The following is a 14,992-nucleotide window of genomic DNA, read 5'->3' on the forward strand; positions in this document are numbered from 1 at the left end:
CTCCTGTCAAGACTCCTACCGCATTTAAAAGTCAGTAGTTAAGAGTTTTATGGGCTAACGCTGTAACATAAAACTCTTAACTAAAGTGATAAAAAGTACACTAACACCCATAAACTACCTATTAACCCCTAAACCGAGGCCCCCCCATCGCAAACACTTAAATACATTTTTTAACCCCGAATCTGCCGACTGGACATCGCCGCCACTTCAATAAATATATTAACCCCTAAACCGCCGCACCCCTGCCTCGCAAACACTAGTTTAATTTTATTAACCCCTAATCTGCCTTCCCTAACATCGCTGACACCTATCTATATTTATTAACCCCTAATCTGCCGCCCCCAATGTCGCCGCTACTATATTAAATATATTAACCCCTAAACCTAAGTCTAACCCTAAGTCTAACCCCCAACTTAAATATAATTTAAATAAAATGAAATAAAATTACTACAATTTAATAAATTATTCCTATTTAAAACTAAATACTTACCTATAAAATAAACCCTAAGATAGCTACAATATAACTAATAATTACATTGTAGCTAGTTTAGGGTTTATATTTATTTTACAGGAAACTTTGTATTTATTTTAACTAGGTAGAATAGTTATTAAATAGTTATTAACTATTTAATAACTACCTAGTTAAAATAAGTACAAATTTACCTGTAAAATAAATTGTAATCTAAATTAGAATTACACCTAACACTACACTATCATTAAATTAATTACATAAACTAACTACAATTAAATTAAAGTACGAAAAACAACAAACACTAAATTACAGAAAATAAAAAAATTATTACAAATTTTTGAAACTAATTACACCTAATCTAATCCCTAATAAAATAATAATAAAAAAATAAAATAAAATTCAATACCCTATACTAAATTACAAATAGCCCTTAAAAGGGCCTTTTGCAGGGCATTGCCCCAAAGTAATCAGCTCTTTTACCTGTAAAAAAAATACAATACCCCCCAACATTAAAACCCACCACCCACACACCCAACCCTACTCTAAAACCCACCCAATCCTGCCTTCAAAAAACCTAACACTACCCCCTTGAAGATCACCCTACCTTGAGACGTCTTCACCCAGTCGGGCACAAGTGGACCTCCAGAGGGGCAGAAGTCTTCATCCGATCAGGGCAGAAGAGGTCCTCCAAGCGGCATAAGTCTTCATCCAGACGGCATCTTCTATCTTCCATCTTCAATCCAGCCAACGTGGAGCATCCTCTTCAAACGAAGTCCAAGCGAAGAATGAAGGTTCCTTTAAATGACGTCATCCAAGATGGCGTCCCTTGAATTCCGATTGGCTGATAGGTTTCTATCAGCCAATCAGAATTAAGGTAGGAAAAATCCTATTGGCTGATGCAATCAGCCAATAGGATTGAGGTTGCATTCTATTGGCTGATTGGAACAGCCAATAGAATGCAAACTCAATACTATTGGCTGATTGGTTCAGCCAATATGATTTTTCCTACCTTAATTCCGATTGGCTGATAGAATCCTATCAGCCAATCGGAATTCAAGGGACACCATCTTGGATGACGTCATCATTTTGTTATAATACTGTAGGTGTGGTCCTATACTTTTATTTGTAAAGCATGTTATAATATAAATCCATCTGATCTGTCAATTGATAATGTAGCTTTTCCATTGATATTGAGTATTGTATTTGTGATTGCCATTCTGTTATTGTCTGAGCCCTTTTCTGTTTCTAAAGTCTTGGTATGATCTGTTTGGCACTATTCAAAAGGATATACAATGCTTTATCATGTTCTATTGATAATATTAGGGTTGGCTTATACAATAAAATTGTTGTCAGTTCTAAAGGTAGTTGTAATTATAATAATCTATCTCTTTTATTATTAAAGACCAATAATTAGATATTATTGGACATAGCCACCATATGTGTAACAACGTACCTATATCTCCACATTCTCTCCAACATTGTTCCGAGGAGTTAGGGAATATTGCTTTAATCCTATTCGGGGTTAAATACCACCTCATCAATTATTTATAATTTGTTTCTTGTATATTAGCTGATATTGAAGCCTTGACATGACGTTGAAAAATTATATTCCATTCTTTCCTTGTAGGGGGTATTATAAGTTCCCGTGACCATGCTTTAGTGTATGATGGTAACTCAGACGTTGTAGCTGTCATTATTAATTTGTATATGAGTGATAGTGTGCCTTTTGTTGGTAGTTTTCCTGAGCATAGTAATTCAAAAGGGGACCTTTGTCTAGTTAAATCTTGTTTCTTTGGATGTGTAGTTAGAAAAGATTTAAGCTGAAAATATCTAAGGCACGGGTTAAATATCTTCACCCCAATCTTAGTTAATTCTAATTTAATTAGTGTTTCCATTCATGAATATATAAAATGGTAGTGATTCCTCCAATGTTCGTATATCGATTTCTCCTATATATTCACTAAATGATAAGGACTCATCTAATATAATTGGTGTAAGTGGGGATGGAATTGTCGAAATTGGATTTTTAAATTTAAGAATGGTTTTTCATGTTTGTAGCAGTTCTTTTAAACATTACTCTTGCATTATTTAAGGCCATATTTTGGTTGATAACCAGCAGTGAACTCCTAATTGTCTAACTTGTATTAAATTATGCTCTAATTGTACCCACTCGTTCTGTTTTATGTTCTTACACCAATCAACTATTCTTTGTAGTATTGATGCCCTCCTATATTTCAGTAAACAGGGTATCCCCAGCCCCCATTTATCCTTAGCAAGGTAAAGAGTTATTTTAGATACTCTTTGGGCAGTTCCATACCATATATATTTATTTAGTAAAGATTGAAACTTAATAATATAAGAGGTAGGTAAAGGGATTGGCAGTGTCTGAAATAAGTATAGTAATCTCTGTAAAATAGTCATTTTTACTGCTTGGATTCTACCTAACCAAGAAAGAGGTTTATTTTTCCATCTGTTTATTTCCATCTGAGTTTCTTGGAACAATTTATCGTAGTTTAGTTTAACTAGATCATTTTGATTATTTGCTATGGTAATTCCCAAATATTTTATGGTATTTGAAGTTATTTTTAAGTTAGTGTTTTGGGTAATTAACCAAAGATTAACTTTATCTAGTCCACAACTCAAAATTTCTGATTTCAAAATGATTTATAGAAAAATTGGAATATTTGCCATAAGCTTTAAGTGTGGATAAAAACTGCAGGGATAGATTGGGCGTAAAGAATGCGTAAAGAGGACATCGTCTGCATACAATGAAAATTTAAAGTTAATATCACCTATATTGATACCATGGATTGTATCCTTTTGTCTAGTTTTGGATGCCATAACATCGATTGCTAATGCAAATAATATAGGTAATAATGGATACCCTTGCCGTGTGCCATTACCTATATTAAATGGTACCGATAGAGAATTGTTAAATTTAGCAGTTGCATAGGGGGCTTTATATAAAGAAAATTTTGCTCTATGTATAATTTACTAAAACCAAATTGGTATAGAGTAAGGCGTACAAATTGCCAGTTAAGCCGATTGAAAGCTTTTTCAGCATCCATCGCTAAAATAACGGCTGGGATACCTTCGTTCTTTACAAATTCTAAAATCTGTATAACTTTATTAGTGTTGTCCCGTGCCTCTCTTCCTGAAATAAAACCCACTTGATTAAGATGGATAAGATAGGGCAAAAAAATATTTATTCTAGTGGCTAGGATTTTCCCGTATATTTTTATATTTAAATTTATTAGGGAAATAGGTCTGTAGTCACTTGGGGACTTCATTGATTTCCCCAATTTTGGGATAACAGCTATTCTAGCTTCAAACATGCTTGTTGGAAAGGGGTTACCTAGATCTATTTGTTGAAAAACAGTTAATAAATGGGGAATAAGTATTTTCTGAAAGTCTTTATAATATTTTGTAGTTAAGCCATCTGGGGCAGGGCTTTTCCCCACTTTTAGGTTTTTGATATTATCTATTAATTCTTTAGTTGTTATTGGTTGATCTAACATATTTTTCATATCTATAGAAAGAGATGGTAGACCTGTCTTTTGGATATATTCCTTACATTCCTTAACAAAATCTTTCGAAAAAAGTTTGTCTTGTAAATTATACAATTCTGAATCATAATTACTAAAAATTTGTCCTATTTCCTTTATAGTCTTAACAGTTTTCCCTTCTTTAGTTCTTAATTCATGTACATAAGATTTAAGGCTCTTCTTTTTAAGGGCCCTTGCTAACAATTTTCCTAATTTATTACCTTCATTAAAAAATTCCTTTTTAAATAGAAAGCTGATTGGCAAGCTTGTTGGTTTAACTGGTTTTGTAATAACTGTCTAGTGTCTGTCAATTGTTTTAGTATATTATCATCCTTAGGATAAAGTTTATGTAGCTGATTTAATCTCGATAGATCCGAAGTTAAAGAGTTAATATTTTCCCTTTTTTGTTTTTTTCAGGTATGCATTGAATTTTATAAGATCCCCCCTAATGTAACATTTATGTGTTTCCCATAATGTTGATGGAGTCACTTCTAATGATTTATTTATACTAAAGAATTTTTGAAGTGATATAGAGAGTTTCTGTATAATAACTGGGTCAGATAACAGGAAATCATCTAATCTCCACAAGAAGTGAGTATTTGGTTTAGTTGGCCAATCTAAAGAGATTATCATTGCTGAGTGATCTGACCATGAAGTATGACTAATATATGCCCTATTAATAAACTGTAAACTTTTCTGATCAAGAAATATATAATCAAGACGTGAATATGTTTTACTTGAATATGAGAAAAAAGAGTAGTCTATTTTATTGGGGTTAAGGTATCTCCATGAATCATATACATGTTTGTTAGCAAAAATAGACCAGATGACTTTTAATGTTTTTTGAGAAACTGTGGATTTTGAAGTAGATGAATCTAACTTTGGATCAAAAGGTAAGTTTAAATCTCCTCCTAAAATTAACATTCCTTGGCAAAATCCAATATTCTATTAACTTTTTGAAAAAATCAATATTAGTTTTATTAGGTGCATATATATTAATTATTGTCACTAAACTCCCATATAATAATCCCTTTATTGCCAAATATCTACTCTCTTTATCTTTATCTACTTTATGTAACAAAAATGGTATCCCTTTCCTAAGTATAATACTAACCCCTCTCTGTCTGGAATTGAACGAGCTATGGTATTTGCAATCAAAGTTAGAATAAAAAAAATTGTCTCTGTATTTGGTCTAAAGTGTGTCTCTTGAGGCATCAAAATATCTATCCCTCTAAGCTTAAAGCCTTGAAATGCCTGTTTACTTTTTTGGGGTTGCCTGTTTTACTTTACATTCTGCCTAATTAAAGTTAATTGTTGTTTATTAGTATGAACCATATTCTAAATAATAATTGGATTTCTGTAATATATATTGCTGAAGATGTTTAAACATGTAAGAGGAAAATTGATACATAGCTAGTATCAATAAATAACTGTTACATATATACATCATACAGTTGAACATATTTCTAACCATCCAAACAGTTGATAGATAATATAACTTATACCTTAAAAAAAAATAAAAAAACAACATAAATGACTTCCAAACAAAGCCAAAACTGCATCTCTCTATTAGAGTGAAGTTAAGGAAGGACCTTGGAGACCATTTTCTTAGTTGGTTCTATGAGTTAGCTCTGTACAAAGCAAGAACCTATAATGACTCTCATATTTCACATATTACAATTTTCAAATATCTAGCATGCATATTTACTCAATATATATCTAGTGTAATTCAAATCATGTCTACTTTTTAACAATCAAAACATTACAAAGTAGAACAGAAACTGTGCCTCTCTGTAGTCCTCCGTTAGATTAAATAAAGATAAGGTTATTTGTCTCTTAAAGAGCCCTCTCCCTCCATATCTAGTAGAGCTCCTGTAACTAAAGTGCTAAAAAGTACACTAACACCCATAAACTACATATAAACCCCTAAACCGTGGCCCTCCCACATCACAAACACTAAATGAAAATTTTTAACCCCTAATCTGCCGAACCGGACATCGTCTTCACTATAATAAATATATTAACCCCTAAACCACCGCACTCCCGCCTCGCAAACACTAGTTAAATATTATTAACCCCTAATCTGCCGTCCCTAACATCTCCGCCACCTACCTACATTTATTAACCCCTAATCTGCTGCTCCCAACGTCGCAGCCACTATATTAAAGTTATTAACCCCTAAATCTAAGTCTAACCCTAACCCTAACACCCCTTAACTTAAATATAATTAAACGAAATCTAACTAAAAATTCCCATCATTAACTAAATTATTCCTATTTAAAATTAAATACTTACCTGTAAAATAAACCCTAAGCTAGCTACAATATAACTAATAGTTACATTGTAGCTAGCTTAGGATTTATTTTTATTTTACAGGCAAGTTTGTATTTATTTTAACTAGGTAGAATAGTTACTAAATAGTTATTAACTATTTAATAACTACCTAGCTAAAATAAATACAAAAGTACCTGTAAAATAAAACCTAACCTAAGTTACAATTACACCTAACACTACACTATAATTAAATAAATAAATTAACTAAATTAAATAAATTACATACAATTACCTAAATTAAATTAAATTAAATTATCTAAAGTACAAAAAAAAGAAAACACTAACGGCTAGATTTGGAGTTTGGCGGTAGATGGGCTGCTAACGCTACGCGTGGTTTATGTCTAACGCACGGCATTGTTTGACTCCGGTATTTAGAGTTTAAAAAAGACCATCTAACGATGCTCCTAACGCGTGTATTTCACACGCGGAATCCTGCCCGCGTTAGACAGTCTCCCATAGAGATCAATGGAAAAGCAAAATAAATAGCTTTTTTCACCTAACACTCGATCTCGCGAGAAATACGCACAGCTCGGTCATATGACGCATACCACATCATGCACAACAATAACACGCCGCAAATGTCACAACAACAATCACTCAACAAAGCACACAAGCATTACACATTCACAAGCGGGGGTATTTTTAATAAAATTTAATACAGGGAATACGCATATACTTTAAGATGCGGAAATACGCTAAATAACAACAAGGAATAAAAAATATATACATACACTAGCAAAATAATCGCATTCAATATCACTATATATTAGGCCAAACATACATATACAACACTTCACTAATAACACACCATCGCAAATTCACATTTAAACATAATACTATTGGACAATGTTATAGAAAACGAGCACTATGACATCATCGCATTCTACACATTCCACAAATACTAACTCCAAATGAGCATGCGCAAATTCACACAACTAATACACATTGCACTAATATTAATTGCTAATAAAGCACACCTGAACACAATTTACAACGGAAATTGGTACATCATTAAACATTTACACAGGGTATATAAGCACCACACAAAATGGCTTCTTTGACTGTGTTGCTGGTGGGTCTTTGGAGATTGGAGGTTTAAGATTAGAGAGTTTGTGCATTATTGTGAGTGAGTTAGTGTTAGTGTGAGAGAGTCAGTTGTTAGTGTTATCGTGAGTGAGTTAGTGGGAGTTAGTGGGAGTGGGAGAGAGTCAGTTAGTGGGAGCGTGAGTGAGTTAGTGGTAATTTGAGTTGTTAGTGAGAGTTAGTGGTAGTGTGAGAGAGTCAGTTAGTGGGAGCGTGAGTTAGTGCTAGTGTGAGTTATTGAGAGTTAGTGGGAGTGTGAGTTAGTGAGAATTAGTAGTAGTGTGAGTTAGTGAGAATTAGCATTAGTGTGAGTTAGCGAGCGAGTGATTTTTCTGTAAACTTAACACATTTACACGCAAACACATTCAATACATACATACACTTATCAATAACACTACATACACTCCATACCCCATACCCCCTCATACTACACTCCATACCCCATTCCCTGTAGTCCCATTCCCTTTCATCCCATTTACTCTTATCCCATACCCCATACCCATCCCATCCCCATCCCCTAGTTACATTTAGTTTACATATCCTCCTTTTAGTCTTCTTCTTCTTTTGGTTTATTTAAATCCTCCTTACCCTCTTTGTTTTTTTAGATCCCTCTCACACTTTCAGCACTTATTTTGTCTTTTTAGTTCTTTATTTTGACCCCCTTTCATTTCATCACACTCACTTTTTGTTTGATTATTTGGGGTTTAGTTTAGGGAACAGATGGAGGGCAGGCAGGGGAGAGGTAGAGGGGGGAGGAGAGGGAGGGGGAGAGGAACAGGGCAGGAAGGGGGGCAGGAAGGGGGGCAGGAAGCGGGGGTGGAAGCGGTGGGTGGACCCAGCCACTTGGTTCAAGATGAACAAGTGGCTGGGCCCAGTGGCAGACAGAGTAGGGCTTCACAGTCTGGGAAACAGATGGCATCGTCACAGGGGAAGGCCAAGGTGACTAGGGAGGCGAGGTTTTCGATGGAGGAGAAGGAGGCCCTCGTAGAGGTCTATATGGCCAGGTATAGGAGGCTGCAGCACCAGAAGACCACCCCGACTGAGAAGAGGAAGCTCTGGCATGAGATAAGGAATGCAGTCAATGCAGTGGGTGGCCGGAACAGAGATATGGACTCTATAAAACATCGCTACCGGGACTGTAAGATGGATCTCAAGAAAAAGTTAAGCCTGGAGGCCCGACATTCCGCAGGAACCGGCCCTGGAAATCGAGTACTGCCGATGGGAGGAAATGTTGCGGCCCAGCATCTCCGAGGTGGATGTAGTCGGTATCGGAGGAATTGATACCGGGAACCTGCCATTCTCATCTGACGGTAAGCTCATTTAAGAATAAATTCACATACGAATGTATTTCAAGGGACACTATACGCAAACCTTTACTTTCATGATTAAGGTAGCGAATACAATTTGACAAAACATTCAAATGTACTTATATTACCTAATTTGAATCATTCTTGAGATATATTTAAATGAAGAAATAGCCATGCACATGGTGAACCAATCACAGGAGGCAGCTATATTCAGCTAACAATCAGCATCTTCTAAGCATATTTAGATATGCTTTTCAGCAAAGAATATCCAGAGAATGAAGCTAATTAGATAAGAAAAGTACATTAGAAAGTTGATTATAAATGTATGCTTCTAAATCATGAAAGATAAAACATTGGGTTTCATGTCCCTTTAAGGATCAGATTAATGCTATTACGCTGTTTGCACGCATTCACAATTACTTTGCGGTTACATCAGTATCTAGGCTATAGGTTAGGTGTGCATTTAAACAGACTGAAAACAAACGCTAAAACATTCAGATTGACCAGAGATATCACAAACACGGTTTAGAAAATGCGGAAATCGTATTGATTGTTAGATTTCAAAGTGGATTAATGATTCTGCATTTGTAATTGTATCGTAAGCTAAGTCATTTAAAGCTTGATTTGGAAATATGCTAATATATACATTTTTTATTTTTTCAAATATACAGAGTCTGGGGAGGAGGCAGCACAACAAATACAGCCTCCTCCATCTCCCCGGGATGAGAGTGGTGGGGAGGAATTTCCACTTCGGAGGGAAGAGGCCCCCCGTGACGAAGAGGGCACGGAAGCAGATGAAGAGGCCCCGGATGCAGAGGAGGAGGCCGCGGAACCAGAGGCCCCTCAAGGACCCGCACCCCGCCATGCACGGGCACCCCGCCGTGCATGGGTACCCCGCCAAGCACAACAACAGGAAATAGCGGAGGTGCGGGTTCTACTAGACTACATAGACCAGATGCGTAACTCCCGGATACAAAATATAGAAGGCCGAACTCAAATTCTTGAAGGACAAAACCAAATAATTGAAGGCCAAAACCAAATAATAAACATACTTAATAGAATAGAAGAAGGGCAAAACAGAATCATTAATCTACACCAAGAAATGATTAAATTTTTTCCGGGAGGCGCATGCTGGTCTGCCTCCTGGTCCGCCTCCTGCTGCTGGGCCTCCTGCTGCTGGGCCTCCTGCTGCTGGGCCATCTTCTCCTGCCGGGCCATCTTCTCCTGCCGGGCCATCTTCTCCTGCCGGGCCATCTCCTCCTGCCGAGCCATCTCCTCCTCCTCAGCCATCTTCTCCTCCTCAGCCATCTTCTCCTCCTCAGCCATCTTCTCCTCCTCACCTTGGTCGTCCCAGTACTCTTCCTTCCACTCTTCCCACAACATCTCCAAAGAGAACTCGTCAGAGTCGGCAGTTGCCCCTCCCAGAGCCTCAGCCCCGTGGGAAGAGGGGAAGGAAGAGGAAGTAAGTATTTGTTTTAATGTTTAATGTTTTTTTTATTTAATGTGTAATGGATAGGTATGTGATAATGTGGTTTTCATACACTTGTGGAACACACTCTGTATATAATCTACTTTTATGGGACCGGGTCCATGGAGGCAGATTGTTTGCAGAGTGTGGGTTATAAGTGTGTGAAAACCACATCATCACATACCTATCCTTGTTCATGATATTGATTGGTTTCTGTGATGTGATGTCCAAACTGTTTTCCGAATCGCAAACAAAATTACCATTACAATTATCCATGATGGCATATTACTGTTTGAATGCCAATAACACAGCTTAAAGGGACAGTCAGAAAATTATTGATTACAAAGAAAACACTGTATTACGCATTATCAAGTTGGAAACAACAAAACATGGAGAAATATGTGTGACTTATGTGCTTACCCTTGTATCTATGACTATGAAAAATGACCACTTATTTGTTGTTCTGACATAACAACATTTTAGACATCAATGATCAATACATGGTAAATAATATGCTGTATGAGCACAAGGTTTTACATATACAAATGCTATCCAAATGCCCTCTAATGGTCAAATTGTATAATGATTACATGCACTCTTCAAGCTCTAAGAAATGAGCACACGAACCTCATAGGTTTAGCTAGCAAATTAAAATAAACACAGACAAATGATTAATTGGTGAGAAACCTTTGATATCATTGATATTACAAAATTGACTTTTAGAATAATGCAAAACATTATTTGTTTTCTAAACTGTCCCTTTAACAAAATTACATATGCTAACATATATTTGAAGATTGTTGGTATATCTACATGTACTTGTTCAAACAATAAATATTGAAATCAGATTTATATTGACGTGTTAAATAAAGTCTATTTTCTTAAAGAGACATTATTGTGTTAATTTATTTTTAGAAAGACATTTGTTTTAACAATGAATATGGTTTAAAGTCCTTTTAGGAGTGGGGGGTGAAAATATGCTAACAATAATATATTTGGAGATTAAACAATGTGGAACTCATACATTATACAAAAATAAACATTTGCATTAAAGGGACAGTATACTATATTTTTAACAGAACTGTATGTAATAGACACTACTAGAAACAACAAGATTAACATATACTGATATCAATATTACAAAGCTTTAAACACTTTCAAAGAAAATCGGGTTATCTCTATTGAAAATATAGATGAACCCCCATTACAACCGTAAAACAAGACAATAACCCATCATTAACATATGAAAAGACCCTTTACACAAACAGGAGAAAGCTGGAGATGGTACTCACATGAAACTCAGAGGCTTGGCGAGGAGTCTGAAAATTACTTACATTTTCTTTGAACAGAAGCAAAATGAAACGTGTATTTGTTAAACAATGGACTATCTAACTAGAGACAAAATAAAAAGTTTTGATTTATAATGTGAGTGTCTAATGAACCTTTAATAACATATACGACGAAATTACATTTAGAAGAAGTCGGCATCATATATTTAGCATATGATAAAGATAAATGCATATTGATTACTTGATTCTAACACAATAGCGCATATTTATGAATTAGATATCTTTAACATTAAACACAACAGTCATTTTTCATAAAAAGGAACATATTGTTGACAAACATATTAAACAACATGGACTATAGAGATTTGCACTTGCCTCGAAATATCTTATGCATGAAAACATTTTGCTTTCGTTCGTTTATTCAACCAGACATCCAGCAAAAGAGAATGTGGTGGTCTTTATCAGCTATGGTTCAACAATGTAACATGATGCAAACAATCCATATTCGCAATGTTTTTAAACTTGGCTTCATTCACAAACGTGTTTAACGTGCACAAACAAATATTGCGGGACTACGTAATACAATCAGACGTTTTTTTACCTTTGCATGTGACGTCTTAATTAACATGGCGCTTCCTTGATCACGTAAGAATGCAGTCCAATAAAAGGCACATTCCTGATCACGTTAGAACGCAAACAAAAAAAAGGCGCATCCTTGATCGCGTAAAAACGCCATCCAATAAAAGGTGCATCCTTGATCTCGTAAAAACGTCAGTCAATACAAGGAATCATTGGACAGCCTGGCAGGTGACGTCTTAAGCAACATGGCGCATCCGCGATCACAGAAAAACTGCAGCCAATACAAGGACTCAGTTGACAGCTTGGCATATCACTAAGAAACGTATTTATATTTTTGAAACTAGTATGTGTCTAGATTGATATCTAGGAATGTCACGAAATCATGATTCATCTCTTCGGACTTGTCCCTTTAACTATAGCTATGGTGTATATCTTTAACATTTAAAAGATACACATGAGAAATACATATGCCATTGATGTTTTAAGATATGTTTAGATTGTTTGGGAATAACAATAATGACACATGTATTGATCAAACGGGTCATTTATTCAAGTTGAAATATGGTCAGACTACCTATAGCCATATATGGGAGGAGAAGTATTTTTTAACAATATTTTGAAAAACATATTCCTCATATAAAATATGCGCATTACACACAGAGATTGATTTGGTTACACTTTTACAATAAGATAGAATAGAAAATGAAATACATGTGCTGTCAACATTACAATAAGATTGTTTATTATTAAGATTATATGTCCTTGTTCATGTAAAAAGGACAAAAACGCTTTAGAAATGGAAATACATTCATTAACAATTGTGCTCACCATCACTTAAAGGGACATGATTTTTATTTATAAAAAGAGGATACACAGAGACAATACTATTTCAAGAAAATGAACACTTTACAGGGATTATATCATTGTATCAATCCTCAGATCATTTGTTAAAGGTGCATCAATTCATGCAGAGTTTATAAATACACACATGGATGTGAAATTTGAAATATACATATATAACAATCTTTATATACATATATAAAACAATTACTATGCTAATCATAATCATGCAATGATAAAGATTTTAGATAACAATATAAAGACAAAAATAAAAATTACATTGGAGATGTTAATCTTAAAGTCATTTACAATTGTATTACATATATGATTCAGGAAACAACATTATTTTGGGTATGTCCCTTTAAGCATCAACCAGATAAAATAGAGATTTCAATCAATGACATGAATAAGGAGGACAAAGAATCGTGCAATGACATGTCTTTTATTAGTATGTCAGAAAACATCAACAACGTTTATAAATAATATGGTAAAGATCTGGAAAATGGAGCCATATGACAAGGTAAGAGAGTGCATCACAGTCCATGAAGAGAGTTGCCAAGGGCCACCATAGCCCCATTGGAGCCATATGACAAGGTAACAGAGTGCATCACAGTCCATGAAGAGAGTTGCCAAGGGCCAGCATAGCCCCATTGTAGATGTATGACAAGGTAACAGAGTGCATCACAGTCCATGAAGAGAGTTGCCAAGGGCCAGCATAGCCCCATTGGAGCCATATGACAAGGTAACAGAGTGCATCACAGTCCATGAAGAGAGTTGCCAAGGGCCACCATAGCCCCATTGGAGCCATATGACAAGGTAACAGAGTGCATCACAGTCCATGAAGAGAGTTGCCAAGGGCCAGCATAGCCCCATTGTAGATATATGACAAGGTAACAGAGTGCATCACAGTGCATGAAGAGAGTTGCCAAGGGCCACCATAGCCCCATTGGAGCCATATGACAAGGTAACAGAGTTCATCACAGTCCATGAAGAGAGTTGCCAAGGGCCACCATAGCCCCATTGTAGATATATGACAAGGTAACAGAGTGCATCACAGTCCATGAAGAGAGTTGCCAAGGGCCACCATAGCCCCATTGGAGCCATATGACAAGGTAACAGAGTGCATCACAGTCCATGAAGAGAGTTGCCAAGGGCCACCATAGCCCCATTGGAGCCATAGGACAAGGTAACAGAGTGCATCACAGTCCATGAAGAGAGTTGCCAAGGGCCACCATAGCCCCATTGGAGCCATATGACAAGGTAACAGAGTTCATCACAGTCCATGAAGAGAGTTGCCAAGGGCCACCATAGCCCCATTGGAGCCATATGACAAGGTAACAGAGTGCATCACAGTCCATGAAGAGAGTTGCCAAGGGCCAGCATAGCCCCATTGTAGATATATGACAAGGTAACAGAGTGCATCACAGTCCATGAAGAGAGTTGCCAAGGGCCACCAAAGCCCCATTGTAGATATATGACAAGGTAACAGAGTGCATCACAGTCCATGAAGAGAGTTGCCAAGGGCCACCATAGCCCCATTGGAGCCATATGACAAGGTAACAGAGTGCATCACAGTCCATGAAGAGAGTTGCCAAGGGCCAGCATAGCCCCATTGTAGATATATGACAAGGTAACAGAGTGCATCACAGTCCATGAAGAGCATTGCCAAGGGCCACCATAGCCCCATTGGAGCCATATGACAAGGTAACAGAGTGCATCACAGTCCATGAAGAGAGTTGCCAAGGGCCAGCATAGCCCCATTGTAGATATATGACAAGGTAACAGAGTGCATCACAGTCCATGAAGAGAGTTGCCAAGGGCCACCATAGCCCCATTGTAGATATATGACAAGGTAACAGAGTGCATCACAGTCCATGAAGAGAGTTGCCAAGGGCCACCATAGCCCCATTGGAGCCATATGACAAGGTAACAGAGTGCATCACAGTCCATGAAGAGAGTTGCCAAGGGCCAGCATAGCCCCATTGTAGATATATGACAAGGTAACAGAGTGCATCACAGTCCATGAAGAGCATTGCCAAGGGCCACCATAGCCCCATTGGAGCCATATGACAAGG

The sequence above is a fragment of the Bombina bombina genome, chromosome 5 (assembly GCF_027579735.1).
Source record: "Bombina bombina isolate aBomBom1 chromosome 5, aBomBom1.pri, whole genome shotgun sequence".
In the NCBI taxonomy this organism is placed as follows: domain Eukaryota; kingdom Metazoa; phylum Chordata; class Amphibia; order Anura; family Bombinatoridae; genus Bombina; species Bombina bombina.